The sequence below is a fragment of the Trichomycterus rosablanca genome, chromosome 3 (assembly GCF_030014385.1).
Source record: "Trichomycterus rosablanca isolate fTriRos1 chromosome 3, fTriRos1.hap1, whole genome shotgun sequence".
Classification (NCBI taxonomy): Eukaryota; Metazoa; Chordata; class Actinopteri; order Siluriformes; family Trichomycteridae; genus Trichomycterus; species Trichomycterus rosablanca.
The window spans coordinates 40,862,687-40,888,092 of record NC_085990.1 but is presented as its reverse complement, the minus strand read 5'-3'; the positions used below and the strand labels follow the sequence as shown (position 1 = coordinate 40,888,092).

The following is a 25,406-nucleotide window of genomic DNA, read 5'->3' as shown; positions in this document are numbered from 1 at the left end:
TCATTCCCAGTCACAGGGTGCACTTGAGCGCTGGCACCAGACTTTGAAGTCTGTTTAGAAGCTGGTACAAACTGGGATAACGGCATCCCCTTGGTTCTCTTTGCCATCAGAGATGCAAAACAGGAGTCTCTTGGGTTCAGCCCTGCTGAACTGGTCTTTGCTCAACGTTTCCCATACATCCTTATGGGAAAAAATACCTTAAAAATCAACATTTTTTAAACTCAGTGCCACTCCCAGAACCAATTGAAGTTGAATTTCAAGGTACCACTGTATTTTAAATGTGGATTTTACATATAACTAAACAATTATACAATTATAATAAAAGAGAGAAGAGTAAGTATAATGTTTGTAAGTATGAATCCAAGCTTTGTGTTTATACTTTTCAAATAAGAACATTTTTAGTTGGTTTTTTAATTTTTAATTTTTTTTGGATAGAAATGTGTTCATGTTAATGAAATATTTAAAGCAGAAAACATGTTTTTCCCTTTTTGACTAAGCTTATAATATATTTCTTAAAACGTTGTAGTAAAAAGGTTGTCCTGTGTGAATGTGAAAGCTCTGATTGGCTCAGACAGGATGCTCCATGTGAGTGTCGGCTCTGTGTAGTGAAGAATCATAGGGAGGAGCACGCTCCTTCCCATTAACACTCTGTGAATGAGTAAGTGAGTACTGGCATGTGAGCATATGTTTGAGGACGACAGGCTATAAGAGAAGATCTGTTAGAGCTACAAGTTCTGTTAACTATCGATAGACTTTAAAGAGAACAAGATAAATAAGAAGGAGGAGAGAGTGGTGTAGTCCTGCAGCAGGTGTGAGTTCACATTCGCCTGATTATAGATGCTTTAGAGAGAGAAGCAGCATAAATATCAAGGATACTTAGAGAACACGTTACCTCCAGATCCAGCCATGGAAACCAGATGCATCCAGAAAGAGATCACTACTCTTAAAGGTACACGCTCCGTTTCATTCCGCTCTGTCTGCTGCACATCTGCATCCAGTTGTGTGTACTCTTGTGTGTTTTCGGCTTGTTTTGCTTTATTCTCTCCATGTGCCTTAACTTATACCTACTCATGGTACTGCCTGAGAGAAGATTGAACACTCTTTCATTTAAGCTTTTTAAATATTATTTTATTGTATTATATTATTGGTGGAAAGAACTAGAGAACTCAGAGCGAGAATGTGTGTACAAATAGGAATTGTTTTTACGGCACAGCAAGGCACAGCACAGCATGGCATCGCGTGTTTGGGGAGGGGTGTCCGGCCGTGGCATTGTTTGCAGAGTTAGCGGAAGCCCTGGTAGACAGACAGAAGTTTTGTGTGAACGTGTGTGTGTGTCTATGTGGTTGTGTGAAAGCTTTTTAGGAGCTCTGTCAATTTCAGTCCTTGCTGAATGCAGATATTCTTATAGTGATTAATAACTCTAGTTGCCAATTTGCAAACCCTCTATCTGCTAATCTGGGTCCTTACACAGCGTTTGAAGACCCCACCCACATAGTCCGGTCATACCGCCCTAGCAGAAACGTGTCTGCTCCAGGCACTGCCAATTATGCATGCTAGATGGCACCCAGCCAACCGGTGGCCATGCCGAGTTTCGAACCGAGGAGTTCAGAATATCCCGCTGTGCCACCTGGGAGCTTTAATGAGACTTTTTAATGGTTTGGGAACTGAGGACACTAACTGTTGTAGTTTACAAGTGGAATTTTTGTTCATTCTTGCTTGATATGAGACTTCAGCTGCTTAAAAGTCACCTGATTCTCCTCTTCATGTTTCATCATACATGAATACAAAATACACTCATGTTGATTAGTATTAAGAGAATGAAAAAAAAATCATTGTTTTTTATCAGTTAACTAAAAATTCAAGATAATTAACATGTCACAGGTTCTTTATTTTATTGTGTTTTACAAAATGTCCCAACTTTTCTGGAAATGGGGTTTGTAATAAGACAGGTTAGCACATAATGCTTGGTCTTCTCTTTTCAAAGCAGTCAAACCTCACATTTACCTTGCAAACCAGAGAGCAAATACCTGGCCAGCGAATTCCTCTTATCTATGCATAGCAAGCAGTTGATTAAAAAATACGTTATGGCTTATAACTAACGCCCTACTAAATTCACAGGTAAATGTGCTTAATTTCACGGACCTCGTTTTTCAAAAATCACTGATTTTTAAACAAAAGCGGCACATTTCATGGCAGTCATTAAATTACACTCATAAATTGAATTATAAAATCAATAGAAGCTACACAGCCAGCCTACCTTAAAATACTTGTCCATTAGGCGCCCAGGTGGTGCAGTGGGATATTCCACTAGCACACCAGCGCCGAGATTCTGAACTCCTCGGTTCGAAACGTGCCATCTAGTGGGCATAATTGGCAGTGCAGTGCAGCAGATACGGCTCTGCTATGTCGGGATGACCGGATGTGTGTGGGGTCTTCAAACGCTGTGTATGGACCCTGATTGACTACGCTAAATTGGGAGAAAATGGGAGAAAATGCATAAATAAAATAGAAAAAAAAAATACATGTCCATGTTTTGACACACCCCTCCTCAGCATCCACAGAATCGGTTGGGAGTTTTCCAAACTTAGTTACCTGAGTCGTGTTTTTAGCTGCCTTAGACTTTTAGACATTTTGTTTAACAGATTGCTAGTGTAACTGAGCGTTTTTAGAGTTTGCTGAGTTTATAAAGTCAGAAATAAACCGTACATAGACAAACTATCAGGAGCATAATCCTTTACTGACTTGTTCTTTTGATGCACAGCACAGAGATGATCATGTGTGTAGAGAAGCATACTTTTCCATTGATTATGAAATGCACTCAATATGTAAACACATTAAACGTTGTGAGCACACTACACCACAGAAGAGTCTGTTACACTAACGTAATTGCTGTATGATTGCTAGGACCACCTCTTATTGCATATTGCGCCTCATATTTCATATGCTACGTGAATGAAAAATGTTTAATCACTAAACACAAACCTTGAATTTTGAATTTTACAGCAAATTGCATATTACACTAGAAACGGCTCATTCCACGGTCTGTAACACGATTTTCACAGCCGTAAATTAGGTAGGGCCTTACTAATAATAGGGTATCAAAACCAGCCATATAACAGCAGGATTCCTGTAAGTAGCAAATGAAGCAGCTTTGTTTGTTTGTTTGTTTGTTTATTAGGATTTTAACGTCATGTTTTATACTTTGGTTACATTTATGACAGGAACGGTAGTTACTCATTACACAAGGTTCATCAGTTCACAAGGTTATATCGAACACAGTCCTGGACAATTTAGTATCTCCTGTGGGAGGAAACCAGAGCACCCGGAGTAAAGACGGGGAGACACGGGGAGAACATGCACAGAAACGCCACACAGAAAGGACCCGGCGCGCCCCACCTAGGGATCGATCCCAGGACCTTCTTGCTGTGAGGCGACAACGCTACCCACTTAGCCACCATGCCACCCCCAAAGGAAGCGGCTACTGCTAGAATTCAGGGTTCTAATCCCTGGTGTTATTGGACAGTTGGGGTCTACATTCAGACATAATTGGCTGTGTCTGAGGGAGAGAAGTGGTTGAAGCACCACGATGGATTGGCGTCCTGTCTAGGATGTGTGTGGATGCCAGACCTCCCTAACACTGACCAGGATAAAGAGATGGTAAAACATCAAGTGAAATTAATTGAAATCTTGTTTACTATAACTTTTAGCTATTTTAAGCTGTCTTTCTGACATGCAGTTTAAAAATAGTGCAATTCTGGAGTTATCAGTACATTTTGGGCACCCTGAGAAGGTAATAATTGGTAATGATCGTAGTATATAGTAATACGCTATATGGGAATACCTTGGCATGTCTGATACAGTGGTTTCAGCACAGGTTGGCCTCCACTCTGAAAGATGTCATTTCTCCTCTGGATGTGAAGTCATTTGTTATGGTGTCATCACTGTATCGCTAAAAGGTTAGTGCATTCTCTTCAGCTGAAATATCACTGATCCGTGGGAACATTCTAGCAGTAAGACGAGTTTGGTCCAGTCACTATGTCCTGTTAGGTTTATAACTCTGGCTCCATCAGGCAGTTGCAGTAACCAGGCTGTGAAGTCTAGCACTTGAGTGCTAATCTCATAACTCGGATACTAAGTCACATGACAGTGTTAGATTGAACTCTCCTCTGTAAAAACACATATTGTAGGGTTTCTCCTTGCCCTCGCTTTTTCCCATCAGTTGCAGAAGATAAGGTCCAGCAGTGACCTGTTTTGCAGGGTTTTGGTGATATTGCTGTTTCATTTAGGACAGATCACATGACATCTCCTTAGAAATCTGTAAGACGTTAACATTTATTCATTTATTCACTGCCTGTTGTACTACCACTTTATTCTGGTCAGGGGCACAGTGGGTCCAATTCATTGGGCGAAAGGCAGGAAATATTCCAGACAGGTCTTCAGTCCATCACAGGGCCACCATGCTCCCTGTTTTCCTGTTTATGGTTTGAATCTACTTTTATAGCATTTAGCATATGCTTTAATCAAAAGCTACTTACAAATGTGACTAAATACAAGTCCCTTGCTCAAGGTCCCAACAGGGGCAGCTTGGTGGCTGTTGGGCTTGGACCAGCAACCTTCGAATTACTGTAGGCTATTTAATCAGACCCACTGCAACACTGATCAGGATAAAACAGTGGTAAAACAGACAGTGAATGAATAAATAAATGGAACATAACACAGGTTATGGTTGAAACCCCGTAATGGATTGGTGCCCTGTCCCCTGTATTCATGTTTGGCTCTAGTTTGGCTCTATTGATCTAGGTAGGTAGGTAGGTAGGTAGGTAGGTAGGTAGGTAGGTAGGTAGGTAGGTAGGTAGGTAGGTAGGTAGGTAGGTAGGTAGGTAGGTAGGTAGGTAGGTAGGTAGGTAGGTAGGTAGGTAGGTAGGTAGGTAGGTAGGTAGGTAGTAGGTAGGCAGGCTCATGTTGGGCTTGGCTCTTGTTGTGCTCTATTAATCTAGATAGATAGGTAGGTAGATAGGTAGGTAGGTAGGTAAGCTCGATAGATAGATAGATAGATAGATAGATAGATAGATAGATAGATAGATAGATAGATAGATAGATAGATAGATAGATAGATAGATAGATAAGCTCATGTTGGGCTTGGCTCTTGTTGGGCTCTATCAATCTAGATAGATGAATGGATGAATGGATGGATGTATAGGTAATGTATCATGTATTATGTAGTGATTAAAATTTTCACTGTGTTTGCAGGGTTAATTAATGTAAAACCGTCAATGTTAGCTGTTTTATTACTGTAGAGCGGTAACAGTAAGCCTGTTACACTACACTGGATTTGATAGTTTAGTCTGATAGTTGTCTATAAGTAATCATTTTGTTGAATCAGTTTTTTCTCAGGCTAAGGAAAAACAAGCCATTAGCCTAGGAAGGAATCCCCAACCTTCCTGCTTGTGGTAGCTCATAAAATTGTCTGCATTCCATGCCTTCCTGTTTGCTGGTCTCCTGAGACCGAGACGACCCATGCCATAACCTCTTTTTTCCATTTTTCCACAGTAATTGTTGTCGAAGTGCCATTAGGGCAGTGAATGCGTCACAGACTGTGTACGTCTGAGTTACGCAGATGTGTTTTTGTTTTTTGCATTGTCAGGATGTGAGTATGTCTCATACTCATTACTCATGAATTGTTTTGATGTTATTTTGAAAAACATTTTAGCTAAACATGTACAATTAATTTCTTGACTTATTTATTAGTACAACTACAGGGGTTAGTCATGGTTACTGTAGTATATAGTAAAAAAAAAAAAAACATTGACTTGTTGTTTGTGTGGGTAAAATTAAATCAATTTATTTTAAATGGATTTTTTTCTTTCAAATATTGCTATTGATGTTTATATAAATAAAGAGATTGTAACTTCAAATTTTAAGAAAGTAAATAAGTAAATCACAATAAAGATTTATTATTACAGGGGTATATTTATCTGACACTTGAAAATATATTCTAGAAAATAGAGGTTCTAGTGTTTAAGGGTCATGTTTTTACAATATAATTTGTGTATAAGCCTTTGCCCTTCTAAAGCAATACTGAAAGACATCACACCAAACTCGCAAATTATACCACTGCAAGGAACAATATGAGCAGAAAAATTAGGCATATGAGAGTCATTTGGTTGCACGGCAAGCTTCTTTTGCACGACCCAAAAATTAGCTGGACAGTGACTGAGGAGAGTCATGCAGTAAGTGAACTGATTGCATGGTTTGTTTATTAGTGCATGGTTGCACTTAATGTATGTTTACAAACTATGTAACTGTTTGGTACCACATACCTCTGTGAACGATTCTTTTCAAAGCTGTTGTTGGCAAAAAGCCAACTTTGTCACAGTGTCTTTGCTTCCAGTTAATTCACAGCTGGTCAAGGCCTCGTTGGTTCAAATCTCAGCTGGTGCCTACATGCTCATAACTCATGCAATTATTGATTCTGGCTGATTAATGGCACCTGAGTCGAGAGATAATGGGGATAGTGCGTCACTCTCCATGTGCAAAGCTGATCCGCATATGAACTCGCCTTGTGCAGGTGGCACATGTGTCGGAGGGGGCGTGTGTTAGTGTACAGGGGAAGCGTAATGCAATCGTGTAATTGGATACAACTAGTTTGGGAGGAAAACTGGGGTCAGAGCATAGGGTAAGCCATTCCCAAATCTAACTTTGAAATTGTGAGAAGGTAAATCTGAGATCAAATTAAACCTTTTTTATACTATCAGCACCACATATTTATTATGTCCATATTATGATATTAGAGCTGTCATTTGTAGTCTGGCCCATCTCACTTTGGTTCTTCTGTTTCTTCTGTTTTTCTGGCCTGCTGTGCACTGCCCTCTGCTGCTGATTACCAGCACGTCTATACCATTCATCAGCATTACCTGCAGCATTATGACTGGCTAAAACCACTATAGTGACAAATGTGAAGTTGGAATGATGGGAATTGTGTGCACAGTCACGTGTATTTGTGCGTGTCTAAATGAATGGCTCCATGTGCGTCTGTGCGTTGTTGTTTCGGCTGAGAGGCGCTTTAAACAAAGACAGGAAATGAGACTGACACTGTACAGCTACTGCTACATCACATCACAGAGCAATTGTTTAAATCATAATCAGATAACCGTTGTCTCTTTTGTACAACTCTGGCAAACAGCCTGGGCCGAGTGTACATGCATGTCTCTTCCTTACAGGATTCAGTGATGTGAAATCTAACTGTAACGTTAAGCAATAAGAGACAATAGGCATTGTTTGCATGACTTTGGACTGCCTGCCATTGTTCTCTAGCGTGTAGTGGATGGAGCCGAGATCTCCTGTTTCTCTTTCTGGGAATCCCATTAAAACCGGCTGGATCTGTTCCAACAAGTCAGGATGTGTGCTAATGGGATAGGCCGGGGTCCTCTAAAAACAAACGTTCTTTCTATTTATGCTTTGTACTATTTATAGTTGGAGCAGGGTGCATCCTGGTTAATTCTACGCTCAGGAAGTAGGTTGATTGTGTTTACTATTATGATCACTACTAGACTGTAGTAAATGTGCCCACCCTGTCATTTTAATTGTATTAATGTTTGTTTTTTTTTTCTATTTTATTTATGCATTTTCTCCCAATTTAGCCTAGTCAATTTGTCTTCTGCTGCTGGGGGATCCCTGATTGCAGTCGAGGTGGGTATATTGCTGCTCAATCCTCCTCTGACCCATGCGTAGCCCTTAGCGGAACCGTTTTTCACCCATGCATTCTGCACAGGCACCTCTCTATTCAGGGTCCTTATACAGCGTTTGATGACCCCACCCACATAGTCCGGTCATCCCGCCCTAGCAGAACCATGTCTGCTGCAGGCACTGCCAAAAATGCCGACCGCTAGATGCCGCCCAGCCGACCGGTGGCATCGCTGTGTTTTAAACCGAGTAGTTCAGAATCTCGGCACTGGTGTGCTAGCAGAATATCCCGCTGCACCACCTTGGTGCTTTTATCAGTGTTATTAATTCAGATTATTTTTAACTGGTTTAATGTTGAATTAATCATATTTTTAAATGAAAATTTAAATGAGAATGTATTTTATTTCCATGATTAGTTATGTGTGCTTGGGTAGAGCAGCAGTAAATTGCAGTAGCCCACTACCACTGGGATCCAGGGTTTAAATGTGAGGTGTCTACATACACGCATGATTGCCTATGTCTGAGGGGGGTGGCTAAGGCCCTGCAATAAATTGAAGTTTGGTCTGGGATGGGTTACAGCATTGCGCCAGTGTTTCTGGGAAAACCAGACCCACCACGACCCTAATTAGGATAAATAGGTGGTAAAACATGAACATGAAAAGTTTTGTTACTTGTTTTGGAACACAATGTACATACAAGATGTTGTTTTTTGATAAATGTGCATGTAATTTTTAAATGTATAGTCTGCAGATCATAAGGTGCAAGTCTAATCAATACTTTTGACCCCAGTCAGGGTCATTGAGGCCCGGTTCCACCGGAAAACATTGGTCTTAAGGCAGGAATACCCTGGAAATGGCTCCAATCCATTGCAGGGTTGGTAGATGCCCAATCGGCCAATAGCGGGTTTGAATCCTAGAGTTGGTAAGCTAGCATAATAGACCAACAATTGTTAGTAATAATAATACATTGGAAACAGCATTATCATGTGGTGATATATTTTATTTAGTACTTTGAACTGGCACAATTTGGAATAAAGAAATGCTTGTTCAAGGGAACACGTCCTCATGTTTGTGTTGATTTCCTTTGGGTACTTTGGTTTGCTTTCACTTTTTGGCTGCTATAAATTGCCCAGAGGTCTAAGTGAGTCAAAAGGTCAGTGTGTGTTGCCCTACAATGAATGGACATTCTGTCCTGGGTGTAGTCCTACCTTGGGTCTTGAAATATTTGGTCATGAATATCTGCTGTTTTGGTTTTGTACTAACACAATGAAGACAATATATTGATATTTGGATGTATTTCAGTATCCATATGTGAGTTATAACTAATAAAAAGTCATATTTGGTTGGGGGGCTATATGAACAACGTTTGGATAGGGATCTCATAGCTGATGCAATTACAACCTCTGCTGGCTGATTGATGGCGTCTGCACAGAGTAGAGGAATAATGCGGATCAGAGTGTGGCTCTCCATGCACAAAGTGAACTTGACTTATGCAGGTGAAAAAATGCAGTCGGCTACTGCACACGTGTCGGAGGGGGCGTGTGTCAGTCTCGCTCTCCTCAATCATAGGCGGGGGTCAGCACCAGTAGAGAGGAAGCATAATGCAATTGGGTAAAAATTGGACGCCCTAAAAATCAGGGGAAAAGGGGAGAAAATGCTTTAAAAAAACAAACACGCGGAGCTGCTGTATGACGACTAATCTGAGACTGCTTATTCATGTGTTTGCAGTTAATCTCAACTCACATTAACAAGCAGGATTTGCAGGATAATTGCAGAGTGCCATCAAGCTAAACACAGTGCTTATGGGAACATTCTTCTTTCTCAAACCTAATCTGTTGCTTGTTAAATACACTAAATACTGTTTCTGCACACATTCTTCTGAAATGTAGTTATTATTTACTTTCTCAGTACCATTAACAAGATTTCTCCAGGCTTTGCCCATATTAACTGACAGACCCATACGTTGACTTGAAAATGTACAATGTGGCTGTGTTCAGACAGGCAGCGTAATTTATATTTACATTTTCAGCATTTGCAGACGCTTTTATCCAAAGCGACTAACAGTACTGTGACAGTATACAGTCTAAGCAATTGAGGGTTAAGGTCCTTGCTCAGGGGCCCAACAGTGTCAGCCTGGCAGTGGTGGGGCTTGAACCAAGGACCTTTCGCTTACTAGTCCAGTACCTTAACCACTAGGCCATATCTGTCCCTATATCTGTCTTTTTTTATTTATATCTGTCTTTTTGTTGGATTTCCAATTGAGAAAAGCATTACCTGGGTTCCCAGGTGGCCCAGGATATTCCGCTAGCACATCAGCACTGGGAGTCTTAACTCCTCAAGTTCGAATCTCAGCTCTGATACCAGGCGGGAGTGCCTGCAGCAGACAAAATTGGCCACTTATTCGGCTGATCAGACAGAAAAGGGGGCGGGGTCTTGCTTACACTGTGACTGTTACCTCAAACCTGTATATCAATTCTAGTGTATGGAAGTTATCAGAGCAGTTATTTGCAACAATGTTTTAGAATTTACGAATATTATTTCAACCGCTTCATCCTGGTCAGGGTTGCATGTTCCACTGGAAAACACTGGACGCAAGGCAGGAATATTATTAGGGACAGTGGTAGCCTAATGGGTAGGGCTATGGGCTATCAACTGAAAGGTTGAGAGTTTGAATCCCAGCTATGCCATGCAGCCACTGTTGGGCCCTTGAGCAAGGCCCTTAACTCTCTCTGCCCCAGGGGCACCGTACAATGGCTGACCCTGCGCTCTGATCCCATATTTCAAACAAGCTGGGATATGCGAAGAAAGAATTTTGTTGTACCTTACACCTGTATATGTATGTATATATCTTAAACAGGGCGCCAATCCATCTCAGGCCTTTAGCTATCCTTCCATCAGACATAGCCAATTATGTGTGTGTAGACCAGGCCCAGTAATAGCACCGCAGAGATTCAAACCCAGGTCTCAATGGTGGTGGGCTAGCATAATAGACTGCTGCTCCACCCGAATGCCTATTTATAAATATATTTTAAAATAACATAATTTAAGATTTAATAGTTGATTTTAATGAAAATAGTCATTTTAAAAGTTCACCCTGTTCTTCAATGGTCAGGACCCCCACAGGACCACTACAGAGCAGGTATTATTTAGGTGGTGGATCATTCTCAGCACTGCAGTGACATTGACATGGTGGTGGTGTGTGTGTGTGTTGTGCTGATATGAGTGGATCAGACACAGCGCTGCTGGAGTTTTTAAATACCGTGTCCACTCACTGTCCACTCTATTAGACACTTCTACCTAGTTGGTCCACCTTGTAGATGTAAAGTCAGTGACGATCGCTCATCTATTGCTGCTGTTTGAGTTGGTCATCTTCTAGACCTTCATCAGTGGTCACAGGACGCTGCCCACAGGGCGCTGTTGGCTGGATATTTTTGGTTGGTGGACTATTCTCAATCCAGCAGTGACAGTGAGGTGTTTAAAAACTCCAGCAGCGCTGCTGTGTCTGATCCACTCATACCAGCACAACACACACTAACACACCACCACCATGTCAGTGTCACTGCAGTGCTGAGAATGATCCATCACCCAAATAATATCTGCTCTGTAGTGGTCCTGGGAGAGTCCTGACCATTGAAGCACAGCATGAAAGGGGGCTAACAAAGCATGCAGAGAAATAGATGGACTACAGTCAGTAATTGTAGAACTACAAAGTGCTCCTATATGGTAAGTGGAGCTGATAAAATGGACAGTGAGTGTAGAAACAAGGAGGTGGTTTTAATGTTATGGCTGATCGGTGTATGTGAAATATTATTTATTTAATTATTGTTGATTTATTATTATTATTATTATTATTATTATTATTATCGTTAGCATTAAAAAGCAGAATAGCATTTTTCAACACAATGACTACAGGTGATTAGATAGTCTGTTGCTGTAGTTCACTTTGTAACCAGTAGAGCTAGCTAGAATTCCAGTACACTCTGAGGGAAAACAAAATACCCAGTAACCCAAATATACTAGTATTACCCTCTACATCAGACTTGTGCACTGTACTGATGTTAGCAACATGTCTGTGCACTGGTTAATAATTTACTCTCTGAAGGTGCTTTTCCTTTAACACTCACTCAGACCTGTGCTAGTGTTACACTTTGCTAAAAAAATGTACATTTTTGGTCCTGCCTTTAGTGGCATTGTGAAACATGCAGTATTATGGTGGGAAGACCCTTTTGTAGTATTTGTGTTCTAATCATCGTGTGGGTATTAGGTTATGGGAAGGGCTTTGATAACCGGAGGGAGGAACTCTGTAACTTTGTAGCACAGTGAGCCATGACGTACTTTAGTGTGGGCAGAAGTGGAAGGGATATAGAAGCCTGGAGAGAAAAAGAAAAAGAAACAGAGGGGATAGAGCGCAAAACGTAGACTTAAGTCTATTTGCTTTCACTGCTGTGTTGACTGTACAGAATGCTGGACGCGTACTACTCAGCTAAAGGTAAGACATTATTGTGTTTGCAGCACAAAGTGCACAATAGCATGAGAGCAGCATGAGAAACCGGAGCAGAATGAACGTAATGCAAAGAGCAAACAGGTGTAAGACATCTGGTGCCTCACAGCAAGCAGATTTACAGGTGTGGTTGTGTGCGTTCACCAGAGTGAACAAAAAGAGAAGAGTTACGTATATAATGTCATGTTACGTCGTTCAGTATTGTCCGGTAACTTGGTTGTGCCAAGATTTGTAAATGTAAAGAGATTCATTTGTTTATCAGTGCATTAAGCAAGCGTGCTTAGATTAGGGGGTTAAACTTTAAACAGCTATTAAACATCTCTGGAATACGAAGGCGTTTCCAGTGCAGTAACTCACCTTGGGATGTTCCATCTGTGACTCCAGAGTTTTCTCCCTAGTGTTTTTCACAGCTTGTTCTCATTTCTCCAGGACACAGTGAAAGATCCACTTGGCAAGCTGATGCACCATGGGAAGTTTGCATTACTATAATTACTGTTCAGTCATGCATCTTAAATTGCATCAACCCAAGTAGTTACTACTGTTGTTATAAATCACTGATTTTGGCTAAGAGAACCCCTAAAATGCATTTGAAAATCTGCCAGTGTGAACTAAAACTTTGCACTTTGTGTAATATCACTCATTTTTCAATGGGGGGGGGGGGGGGGCACGGTGGCTTAGTGGGTAGCACTGTCGCCTCACAGCAAAAAGGTCCTGGGTTCGATCCCCAGGTGGGGCGGTCCAGGTCCTTTCTGTACAGAGTTTGCATGTTCTCCCCATGTCCGTGTGGGTTTCCCCCGGGTGCTCCGGGTTCCTCCCACAGTCCAAAAACATGCAGCCAGGTTAATTGGAAACACTGAATTGTCCTATAGATACCTACCCACTAGATGCAGAAACCAGTGCAAGCCCGGATTAAATAGGGAGGGTTGTGTCAGGAAGGGCATACGACGTAAAAATTCTGCCAAATCAACGCGGATCATGATCTGCCGAGAGCCGACCCCGCAACCGAACGGGACAAAGGCCGAGGAAGAAGAAGACCAGTAGAGCTATTTTGACAGAATTTGGCGCTATCTTGCCATTGACAATTATCTCTATCTTAGTACGCACACTTGTAAATGTTTACACTGTTTCAGGATCAAGGAAAGACTTTTAAAAAAGGCAGACATGCAGTCCATTGATCTGTAGCTGTTGTGATGCTTCGTGGTATGAAATTGCAAAAACTTCCTCTGCAGCAGTAACAGCATCTTATGTGTTACCTTGTCTTTACCTGACGATCTCTTTCCTTTGGCTGCAGTTTTGTGTTTTGCTGAACTGGCATCTTAATTTGACACTTGCAGGTCATGCATTCTGTTTCGTCTGTGAATTTTCATTTGTGCTTGGGCATTTTTAAGACGTGCGAGAAGGCGGGACCTAAATAGAAAGGTGAAATCAGTGCAAAAACACAAACTATAGCGTGTGCAGACTAAAAAAGCCAACATTTTTGGTGATTTACAAATCCTGACTGGATGCATTTTTAGGTCCAAAAAAAGAAGACATGTCCATGAAAGAGAGAACGTATAGTCACCCTAGTATATTATGACCAGTACACATGCTGAATGCAGCAGCTATGTTCAGCAAAAATACCTGAGCGACTTTGATAAGGACCAAATGGTTATGACCAAACTACTGGATTGAAGGATCTCTGAAACAACGAGAGTGCTCACAGGCAGCTGTGGGGAGACAGTGGACAAGGTTGGCTAGCCAAGACTCATTGATGCTAGAGGACATGAAGGCTATAGCATCAGGTACAGACCAACAGAACAGGCTAATGTGGATCCTATCTCTCTTTCAGATGTCTTGTAGAGTCCATGTCTCTGCGGATGGTCCTAATAATGTAGTTCATCTATCATATGAATTTTGCTTGCATTAATTTAATTTAACTTATTTAATTTAAGGTGAGGTATTTAGGATGATCGCTAAAATATCATCATGTATTGGCAAGTACCATTTACTGAGAAATAAATATGAGGACATTTTACAGAAGTAAGTGCACCCTATGGCACAAACACGCTTTCCACGTTTTAAGTTTATAATACCACTATCCAGTATATACAACCAAAAGTATGGGGACACATGGGCATGAGCTTTGCTGGACCCTCCATGCCAAAACAATAAGAATTACCAAGAATTGCTCTACATTCTACCCCTCCCCTTGCAGCTATAACAGTGTGTAGTCTCCTAGGAAGCTTTTCCAATAAATACTGGAGTGTCTCTCTGCTTTGGCTCCTCCGGGGCATTGTACAGGAGAAAAGGAATAAGCCATAGAAGGGATGGCAGTTCATTGCTGCTGTATCACACACTTGTCCATTAAGGGTCAATTAAAAATAGCCAGTCCACCTTTGCATGTTTTAGGTAGTAAAGGTACCTGGAGGTACACCTATACAAGGAGAGCATGACATACTAGCTGCAATTTTTTTTTTTTGCTTTAAGCTATAAAAACTCACTTAACATAAAATGCAACAATTTTGGTCTCACTCTTAGGCTGGCAAGTTATTTGCTTGTTTAGGTGTTGGAGGTAACCAAAGTACCTGGAGGTACACATATACAAGAAGAACATGTAATACTAACTGCACTTTTTTAGCTATAAAAGCTCTTTCCTCCTACAGTACAAAGACATGTAAGTTAGGTGAACTGGAGATACAAAATTGTCCATGACTGTGTTTGACATTGAACTTGAACTGATTAATCTTGTGTAACCAGTAATTACCTGTCCTGTCATGAATGTACCCATAAAACTGTTAAAATCCTAATAAATAAATAAACCTAAAAATGTGTTTCAAAAATGTGTTTAGAAACTCCAAACTCCACTTTTAAGTTGACACTTGTCTTCTTTGGTACGTTATTCAAACGTATGTGGGCTAAATTGTATTTCTAAATTAAGACGTTGATTTTTGCTCTGATGTATAAAGAATCTCATTTCCAATGTCTGGGCTTTTATGCCTTAAAAAGCAGAGAATACATCAATTTTTCCCCTCATTTTCCATGACACTTCAAGAAGAAAGCAGTCTTTGTTGAAAGCAGTCTTACATGCAGAGCTTGAGACTTCATGCTCTTGAATATAGAAGTTATTAGCCAGCATAAATGCTCACTCTGTTCAGCTGAACGATCTATGATTTGACCCTTTGGATTTTATTGCCATTAAAAGGCCATCAGTACTGCATTGCTGGGAAATGTTAAAATAGTTATCCGGATGCTTGCAGACAGTGTCAGCTCCCTGAATCCACACAGAAGCTTTGAATCAGTTTGTCCATGGCTTCTGCCCGTCTATGCTCAGCTATTCAGCAGTAAAAAGGCTGGAGCTGTGTGTCTGTGCGAGACTGCTTGTGTGGGTGCATGTTTAACACTATTGTGTATGAGCACTGGTGGATGGTGGGCATATTTTCCATAATGGACTCCATCTGGAGCGCTATTCTGTTTTTATCTCCTGCTGCTTGATCTTGGTTCGAGAACGTCCAGAATGCTTGTTTTGGCATTCAGCATTAGGTACGCCCAGCAGTTTGTCAGGAATTTTGAGTGTGGCTGCAAATCATTCTGCCCAAAACATGCCTGAATTTATAGAGTACCTGTAGATAGAATGCCTTTATTTGTCATGTATACATACAGACATGTATAGTACAATGTAATTCTTTTTCTGCATATCCCAGCTGGGATTAGAGTGCAGGGTCAGCAATTGTATGGCGCCTCTGAAGCAGAAAAGGTTAACAGCCTTGCACAGGGCTCCAACAGAGGTTGAATGGCAGAGCTGGGATTTAAACCCACAGTCTTTCTATTGATAGCCCAAAGCTCTACCCACTAGGCTTCCACTGTCAAAAACAAAAACTGCTATGTTAGCATATTTTCTATTTTTCACAGCCAACGGTCTCTGTTTTAACATAGTCATATTTTGATTGTGCACTCTTTATATGACAATAACCAGAAGAAACAGGTTTTCCCATCAAGTATATACAGTACAGTGGTACCTTGAAACTTGACATCAATTGGTTCTGGGTGTGGTGTCAAGTTTAAAAGGTGTTGAGTTTCAAGGTATTTTTTCCCATAAGGATGTATGGGAAACCTGTTTATGTGTTCCATGGTCCCATGGGAATACACTTAAAATAACACAAATATAATATGAAAACACTAAAATACAATTGAAAAACAGTTAAAAATTAACAAAATAAAATACAATAAAACCTGCTCTTTACCGTTACTTATTTATTGTTTCCTTATGCTTCTTAATCATGGAGATGCTTGATCTTGGAATACTGTATTCGTTAGCGAGTTCAATAAAGGCACATTCACATGAGAAGTGGCAAAACAGCTTTTGCACTGGCTGTGCCATTATTTCCTAGTCAGTGTGATGGTGCACAAAGCTTAAAGTGACTTATTGTACTAAAACAACAAGCAAGGAATTTCATTAGTGGAGAGAACTTATGAGCAGTAATAATTAAGAGAGGTTTAGTGTTTCTGTGTCGTTCTTTTAATACATTGTCACATTAAGCTTTTTAATTATGTGTTTTAGACTCTCGAAAAAAGCTGATTCTTACAATTTCTCAGAACTCTGAGCTATAACACAAGTTTAAAAGTGAAACAGGAGGAAAATCCAGCTAAACACAGATACATGTGGAGCTTTCAGAGTGAATTTGACCGTTATTCCACACAAATGCAGATTAATCTCAGATTCGCACTTTGATGGCGTTTCACCACATTGCTCAAGGCGAGCACTGAACAAAGCGGCAGTCACACACACGTCGAGTTTAAGGGTACAAATTTCTTGAAGAAGGGCGTTGAGTTTCAAGGATTTCGAGTTTAGGGAACATTGAGTTACAAGGTACCACTAAAATAGGTTTGGAATCTGAGTGATGTTAGAATATAGTGGCATCAGCAACTTTACAAACTCACATAAACATGAACACAAAATGCGCTATGTGCTGCATCATTTTGAACACATCTTAATAAGCATGAACACTTTTACAACCTTTAGACCATTAACCCGTTTTAACATTATCAACATTATCAATGTTTCGTCCGTGGCCGCACGGCATCAAGGGATCCATTGCTACCACGGCTACATGAACAACGATTGGCTGTTGTTCACAGGGGTGGGACAAGCCGGACCAGGGTTCCTCATAACTGGTGCTCTGCTGACTGACTGATGGCGCCTGCGCAGAGTTGGAGAATATTGCCGATCAGGGTGTGGCTCTCCGTGCACATGGCTTATCCACTTATGAACTCGTCGTGCAGGTGAAAAGATGCAGTCGGTACTGCACACGTGTCGGAGGGGGCGTGTGTCAATTGCGAAGCTCCTCAGTCAGCAGTGGAGGGTTGTATCGGTGGAGGTGAATCATAACGCAATCAGGGTCATTGAATACGACTAGGTTAGGGGAGAAAATTGGGGTGGGGGAATTGGAGAAAAACAAACCAAAAAAACCCATTTGTTATTGGCTACTAAAACAAAGATGTCATACAGTGGAAGTTTAGCCAGGCATGTAACACCATCCTTTTGGACTCTGATTAATCACTGCTTATTGCAGGGATAAGCATGCTCCTTGTTATACATTGTCAAGAGCTCTTGGTGGTGCATATCTAAATTCTTTCCCCCTCTTACTGAATCATTAGGGATGAATTGTGTCTGAGGTCTGACAGACATGACAGCCTTCTTTTCTTTCTTGATATACACCATTCCTCCTCTGTGCTACTGATCATTCTCTGGTACATTTGATGAACAGTTTGCACATGTTTATTTTCCCAAATCTGTTCGCACTTACTGAGTGAAGGAGTGAAACGTTTGCTTCTGAATGGAAGTCCAAGTCAGCAACTGCAGGCTTTGTTTAGAAATGTTGTAAATGTTTACACCACTTATTTTAGTGTGTATAACTAGTGTGTGTGCAGTTGTAGCAAAACTTGCTACTTGACTATAATTATGGAGCTATTAGAGTACTGCAGGATATTTAGGAATGGTCTCCTCCAGTAAAATTTGGGCTTGGGTGGCCGAACAGCCTAGCCATTGGGAGGTGCGCTTGTATAAATATGTGTGTTTGTGTGTGGTGCAAATATAATATTGCAGTTATGGTGCAATTATCAAGTGATCTGGGTGTTTTCATTCATTTACATCAGTACACTGGTGACCCTACTACAAAGACAATGTTTTGGTGTATTAATTTTCAATGACTGTATCGTACTCAATTTTTTTAATTTTAAATTTATATAAGGTTTGGGCGCCCAGGTGGCACAGCAGTAAATTATACAAGGTTTGAATCCCTAGCGGTGCTAACAGCCAGTCAGGCATCTACCTACAGACATGATTGGCTGTGTTTGAGTAAGGGGGAATGACTGAGGCTCTGTGATGAATTGGCGCCCTGTTGGCTAATTTAATATTAGGTAACACCAACAGATAAATCCTGCGTCCTAAGGTTTAATTAATAAGCGACATTAGCTAACATGAAACAATGTTCAGATAAGACCATACTGACCATAAGACTAAATAAAAGACTTTTTTTAATATAGCTCGTCTAAGGGGGCAGGTAACAAACTACACGACCCCTAAAAAATAGTAATATACTGTTGAATTATCCGTTTATTACCGATAGTATATGCAAAGAAATGTCAGGAATTGACTCTATCTACAATACATTGTAACATTTAATATTAGTAGTATTATTATTAGTATTATTATTAATATTATTATGTGCCGTCAAGCCTATTTCAACTCCTGACAACCAAATACAGATAGTGTTTCTCCAAATTTAGATAACCATTTAGCTTTTGCCTGCTTTTTGTAAGGAAGCAGTTTTACCTGACTGTCAAATGGGATTTTATTTCCAGGGAACAATCAGCTAAGTAGCTAAATATTCAGCAGATGGCACTGTTTGCCAATTTGTCCCCTTTACATATTGGGATAAAGGCACGTAGCATTATTATCTATAGCATGGTTTCCTCCCAGTACAGCTCTTTGAGAGCTCCACCTTTAATTCATAGACTTTATATATAATAAAATGTTTAATAGAGGGCTCATATTAACTGTGCACTAATATTATCATTGTGTTTGTATTTTGCAGGTGAGTTGCTGTTTCTTCGTACAACTGTATTGTCCTAAAATGTCCTGAAGGTATGCAGACGTCTCGTCTAGCCATAACACCAGCCTTGTGAGCACTTATCACACACCTTTAAACATGTCACACACACAGCCAGAACCAGCTATTTTACATACAGAACTATCTCACACACATAATCACTTAACAAACAGCACCAGAATCATCGGCCAGAACCATCTCACATTTAGAAGCATCCCACACCCAGAACCATAACACACCCAGAATTTCAGCTACATAAAAGCAGTTAAATTCCAGAACTCATCTTACTCACTTCAAACAAACTTACATCCAAAATCAGCACCACTGCACAGCCAAAATCATCACACACCCTTAACCATCTCACACCCTTAATCACTGCACAAACAAGCCACTGCACAGCCTGAACCATCTCATGTTGTGAAGCTTTCCACAACCAGAACCATCGGACAGAACCATCTCACGTTGTGAAGCTTTCCACAACCAGAACCATAATACACAGAATTTTATCCACATAAAAGCATTTTAATCTCAGAACTCATCTCACTCAATTTAAACCAACTTACATCCATAATCAGCACAGCTAAAACCATCTCACATTCAGAAGCATCCCAAAACATGAACCATAACACACAGACATTCAGCTACATAAAAGCATTTTGATCCCAGAACTCATCTCACTCACTTCGAACCAACTTTTACCCATATTTAGCACCACTGCACAGCCAAAGTCATCACACACCTGGAACCATGTCACATTAATAATTATTTTACATTAGGAACCATCTGATGTTCACAACCGATACACATGCAGAACTATCTTACATTCAGAATCGTCTCACCATCACCACTGCACAGCCAGAACCATCACACACAGTAATGTCACCCACCCAACAGCATCTTATATTCAGAACCATCTCACATTTAGAATCATCTGATTTCCACAACTAACACACGTACAAAACTGTCTTACATTCAGTACCATCTCACACACTTAATCATAATGCAAACATCACCACTGCACAGCCAGAACCATCACACACAGTACTGTCACCCACCCAAAAGCATCTTATATTCAGAACCATCTCACATTTAGAACCATCTGATTTCCAGAACTAACACACATACTGAACAATCTTACATTCAGAACCATCTTACATGCATAGTCATTATACAAACATCACTACTGCACAGCCAGAACTGCCATCCAACCAAAAGCATTTTATTTCCAAAACCATCCCACATTTAGAACCATTTTACATTAAGAACCTTCTGACGTCCCCAACTGACACACATACAGAACCACCTTACATACAGAACCATCACACGCACATAATCATAATATAAACATTACCACTGCACAGCTAGAACCATCTGACACTCAGAGCTATCACATACATCACTGTCACCGACCCGAAAGCATCTTATATCCAGAACTATCCAACATTTAGATCCATTTTACATCAAGAACCTTTTGACGTCTACAACAGACACAATACAAAACCATCTTACATACAGAATCATCTTACATTCATAATCATTATACAAACATCACCACTGCACAGCCAGAACCATCTGATACATAGAACCAGCACTGTCACCCACCCGAAAGCATCTTATATCCAGAACTATCCAACATTTAGATTTATTTTACATTAAGCACCTTCTGACATTCATAACAAACATACCGACTCATCTTACATATAGAACCATCTCACATCCATAATCATAATACAAACATCACCACTGCACAGCTAGAACCATCTGACACTCAGAACTATCACATACATCACTGTCACTGACCCGAAAGCATCTTATAGTCAGAACTATCTCACATTTAGATCCATTTTATTTTAGGCACCTTCTGACGTCCACAACAGACACAATACAGAACCACCTTACATACAGAATCATCTCCATAATCATAATACAAACATCACCACTGCACAGCAGGAACCATCACACACAGCACTGTCATCCACCCAAAAGCATTTTATTTCCAGAACCATCACATACACAGCACCACCTCACTCCCACACCAGAACCATGTTGGGCAGTGGTGACTAAGCTGTTTAGGTACTAGACTAATAATCAGGACAATCAGGAGTGGCCAACCTACTACCTACATTCTAGTAATCCCAACTTGATTATAATGCATCTTGTCTAGATTGTAGGTATCCTTTAATAAAAGTGTTTGCTGACTGCATGCATTTATAATAAAAATGTGAATATTGTTCTTACATATGTTCCTATATAGACAACCATCTCACACACAGCACCTTCACACACCCAGAACCATCTCACACAAACTACCATCACACACACAATGCACACCTCGTGTGTTTTCCATATTTCCTGCTTTGTGCCCGGATATGATTTACATTACCAAATCAATGACGAACACATTTGCAGATGTCGGATGACTTTGTATCCTGCCAGCCAGATATCTCTCAGTGAATAACTCTGAGAGTAGAACTGGAGCAGTAAGGTAAGTCATCTGGAACTAATCCGGTGGGAGTGAATCACATGAACAAGAGAACCGGTAGGTGGAACTGTGGTGCACCTGGTTCCAGAAAGGTTGTTCGTCTCACACAAAGTACACGTATGCACATGTACACACACACGCATATCCATACACACCCACTTTACTTGTGTATTTTTTTTAAAAAAAGGATTACTGGCTAGACTTAAAAGTGTTTTTTGCTGAGGAATAGGAAGCCTTGACTTGTTCTTTTCTGGAATGCAACGCACCTCAATACAGCTGGTTTGTACTAGATGTTCTGCTTTTCACATTTATGGTGTTCTCTCGTGCTGCCAAATGCTGGCATGGTTTGACTAGCTAAACAAACCAGAGACTAATCCTGGTCTGCATTTAAAACTGTGTATGATTATTCTATTATCTTATCTATATTCACAGGACTGCAAATCTGTCAAAACGTGGGTTGGTTCATTTAATCCTACTAGGGTTTGGTTTAAATACTTAACTCAAAAAATAATATGTCTTTATTGTGATATTACAGTAAATGCAAAGTCCATATTACAGATGTCGTATCAACCGTAATTAAATAAATATAAGGATGAGTTCTTTCGGCTGCTCCTGTTAGGGGTCACCACAATGGATTGCTTAGCTGCATATTTGATACAGACACAGGTTTTACACCAGATGCCCTTTCTGATGCAACCTTGTACCACCATGCACCTTCTGTATTTGTGGGCCCAGCCTGGGATTCGAATCTCCAGAACTTACAACAACTCACAAACTCACAACCATAAATATAACAGATCCAAATATATATCCCAGATCTAAGAATTTATTTGATAGACAGTGTAAGTATGGAAGTATAGACATTTTCCCCCCAATTTTCTCCACTTATCTAGTCGTATCCAATCACCCCGATTGTGTCATGCTTCACCTCTACTGATACAACCCTCCACTGCTGACTGAGGAGACACACACCCCCTCTGACATGTGCTCTGTACCGACTGTCTTTTTTTACCTGCACGAGGCTAGTTCATATGCGGATCAGCCTTGTGCACGGAGAGCCACACCCTGATCAGCATTATTCCTCGACTCTGTGCAGGCGTCATCAATCAGCCAGCAGAGGTCGTAATTGCACCAGTTATGAGAAACCCTGTTCTGGCTCTTCCCACCCTGAACAGCCAATCGTTGTTCATGCAGACATGGGGGTACCTCCCGGAAATGAGTTTTTGCAACTTGGGATGTCTGTTCATGTAGCCACCCAGACCAGCCGGATGGCAGAGCTGAGGTTCAATACAAAAATATTATTATTTGAGCAAATTAAGTGCGTAAGCATTAATGTTGTAGCTCAGAGTTAAAGGTACTCGACTAGTAATTGTAAGGTTGCTGGTTCGAGCCACACCATCATTAAGTTGCCACTGTTGGGCCCCTTAAACTTAACTGCTGAAAATGTATTCAGTAATAATTGTAAGTCACTTTGGATAAAAGCGTGGACTAAATGCTACAGTGTAAATGTTTACTTTTATTTTAGAGTTTGTTAACAGTACACACAAAGCTAGGTTAAAGTAAAGCATTACTAAGTCATTTCGTTTTAAAGTGACACTTTATTGAGCAGTCATTTGCCATTTCTGGCATTGATTCAACTCCTTTTTCTTTCCTACCTCCATGGAGGAAATAAACTGGGAGATAATTCAATGAAAAGGCTCTAAGAATAGAAAGAAATTTGATTCACCCTGTAATAAACTATTAGGAAATAAATACTCAGTGTTTATAAAACCTTATTCATGGTGCAGCTTATCCTGACATGAAAGGAGAGGGATTAAGTTTGTCCACTGGACCTGATGAATGAGGATCCTCACCACACCCCTGTACTGTATTATACAACAGGCGAAGTAATATGACCTTTATTTCTTTAGTCAAGTGACACAGGGTGGAGATGTTTGTTTTTAATTCCTAAGAGTTTCAGTGATAACTGTGTGTAAAAAGTAAGCTGTGTTTTATAATAAAACCCATAAAGCAGATTTATTTGGAATTTGCTGGGCTGGGTCGTGCATTATAAACTCCTCATTCTTTGGTAAGGGCGAGGTTTTGGAAAGATTATGTTTGGCAGAGCTTTAAACAGAAAGCATACAATCCATGCTAGTCCCAGATGAGAAATGAAACTGTGACCTGTTTTTGGCACAAAGTTTAGCTTACACAAGTGACACAACTGTTGAAAGTACTGTTCCTGAATATATTTACCCTGCAGAAACTAGGATCCATGTAACTGCTTAATGTTAAATTCATTTTGCAGATATGAAGCAGGAATAGGGGAAAAGGCCCTAAAACTACCAAAGATGAATGTTTAGAGTCAGGTCAGATTTAATTGTATTTTGATCAATGAACATTGTCTCAAAGCAACTTAACATATTTCAGGTCCAAAAAACCCTGATAAGTAAGCCAAGTGCAACAGTAGCATGAAAAACTCCCTAAATATTACAAAGAAGAGACTTTGGGAGGAACCAGATCCAACTGGGATCCATTCTTTCTGTGTGGCATAGAGGATATTTTGATATTTCAAGTTTATATTAGACGAAAGATCATTTAATATATAGGTAAAAAGAAAAGTAATTATAAACAAAGTTATTATGAATAAAAACCTAAGGAAAGTAATGAGAGATCATCATCCTTTAGTTTAGACTAAAAAGACTAATGATCACTTTCTGGCTGTTGTCCAGTGCAGTCGGCCTCTGATGGATGTAAAGGTACACGTTTAAAATACCTTGTGGTTAAAAAAACAGAAGATATGATAAATGTCAGATGTGCAGAGTATGGCACAGGATCCCTAATTATTGTCAAGCATGGCAATAGGCAAGGCAGCGATAATCAAATTGTGATGGAAATGGAATATCAAGTCAATTAGCACCATCATCAAGCTATGATTAATATAAGCCTTGGTCTGGCCAGTAGCCACGTATGGATGTGAAGCCTGGACACTGAAGAAAGAGGAAGACAGACGCATTCAGACTTTTGAAAACAAAGTTATCAAAAAACTGCTAAAAAGCTTATGAGTAATTACCACATTAAACCCTGTCAGTTATGTTACTTTGGGAATGTGATGAGGCAGCCTCATGACAACATTGAAGGCAGTGTTATGACAGATCTGAGAAACTCAGATGATGAGGAAGACCAAGAATAAGCTGGTCTGACATTTACATTTTCTGCATTTTAGAAGACACTTTTATCCAAAGCGACTTACAGTACTTTGACAGTATCTTGTCTAAGCAATTGAGGGTTAAGGGCCTTGCTCAAGGGTCCAACAGTGGCAACCTGGCAGTGGTGGGGCTTGAACCAAGGACCTTTTGATTACTAGTCCAGTACCTTAACTCTAGACTACAACTGCCCTATTGACATAACTATGTGGATTGCATTATCAGGAGCTAGTCTGCTACAAGCGATACAAGGACATTGGAGAAAGCTGACCCATCTGCGCAGCCAACCATTGCAAAGTGATGACGGTGTAGTGCCATGACAAATTTGTTATTTGATTTCTAACAATAGAATATTGTCAGGTTATAAATTAGTGTCAGGTTTAGCTGTCAGACACTGGATTGAATATTACAAATAGCCGCTCAGGTGGCGCTGCAGAAAAATACGCTAGCACACCAGAGCTGTGATTT

The 25,406-nt window shown here is 40.3% G+C and overlaps 1 protein-coding gene across 1 annotated transcript in view; it reads left to right on the top strand.

Annotated features, from left to right (window-relative positions):
- The first annotated feature begins 912 nt into the window (after positions 1 to 912).
- The window catches only part of LOC134309894 (plectin-like), a 127,180-nt gene continuing 102,686 nt past the window's right edge, over positions 913 to 25,406 (top strand). Inside the window, exon 1 of the mRNA XM_062991319.1 lies at positions 913 to 949. The gene's annotated coding sequence lies outside the window, so the exon portion shown is untranslated. The remainder of the gene's footprint in view (positions 950 to 25,406) is intronic.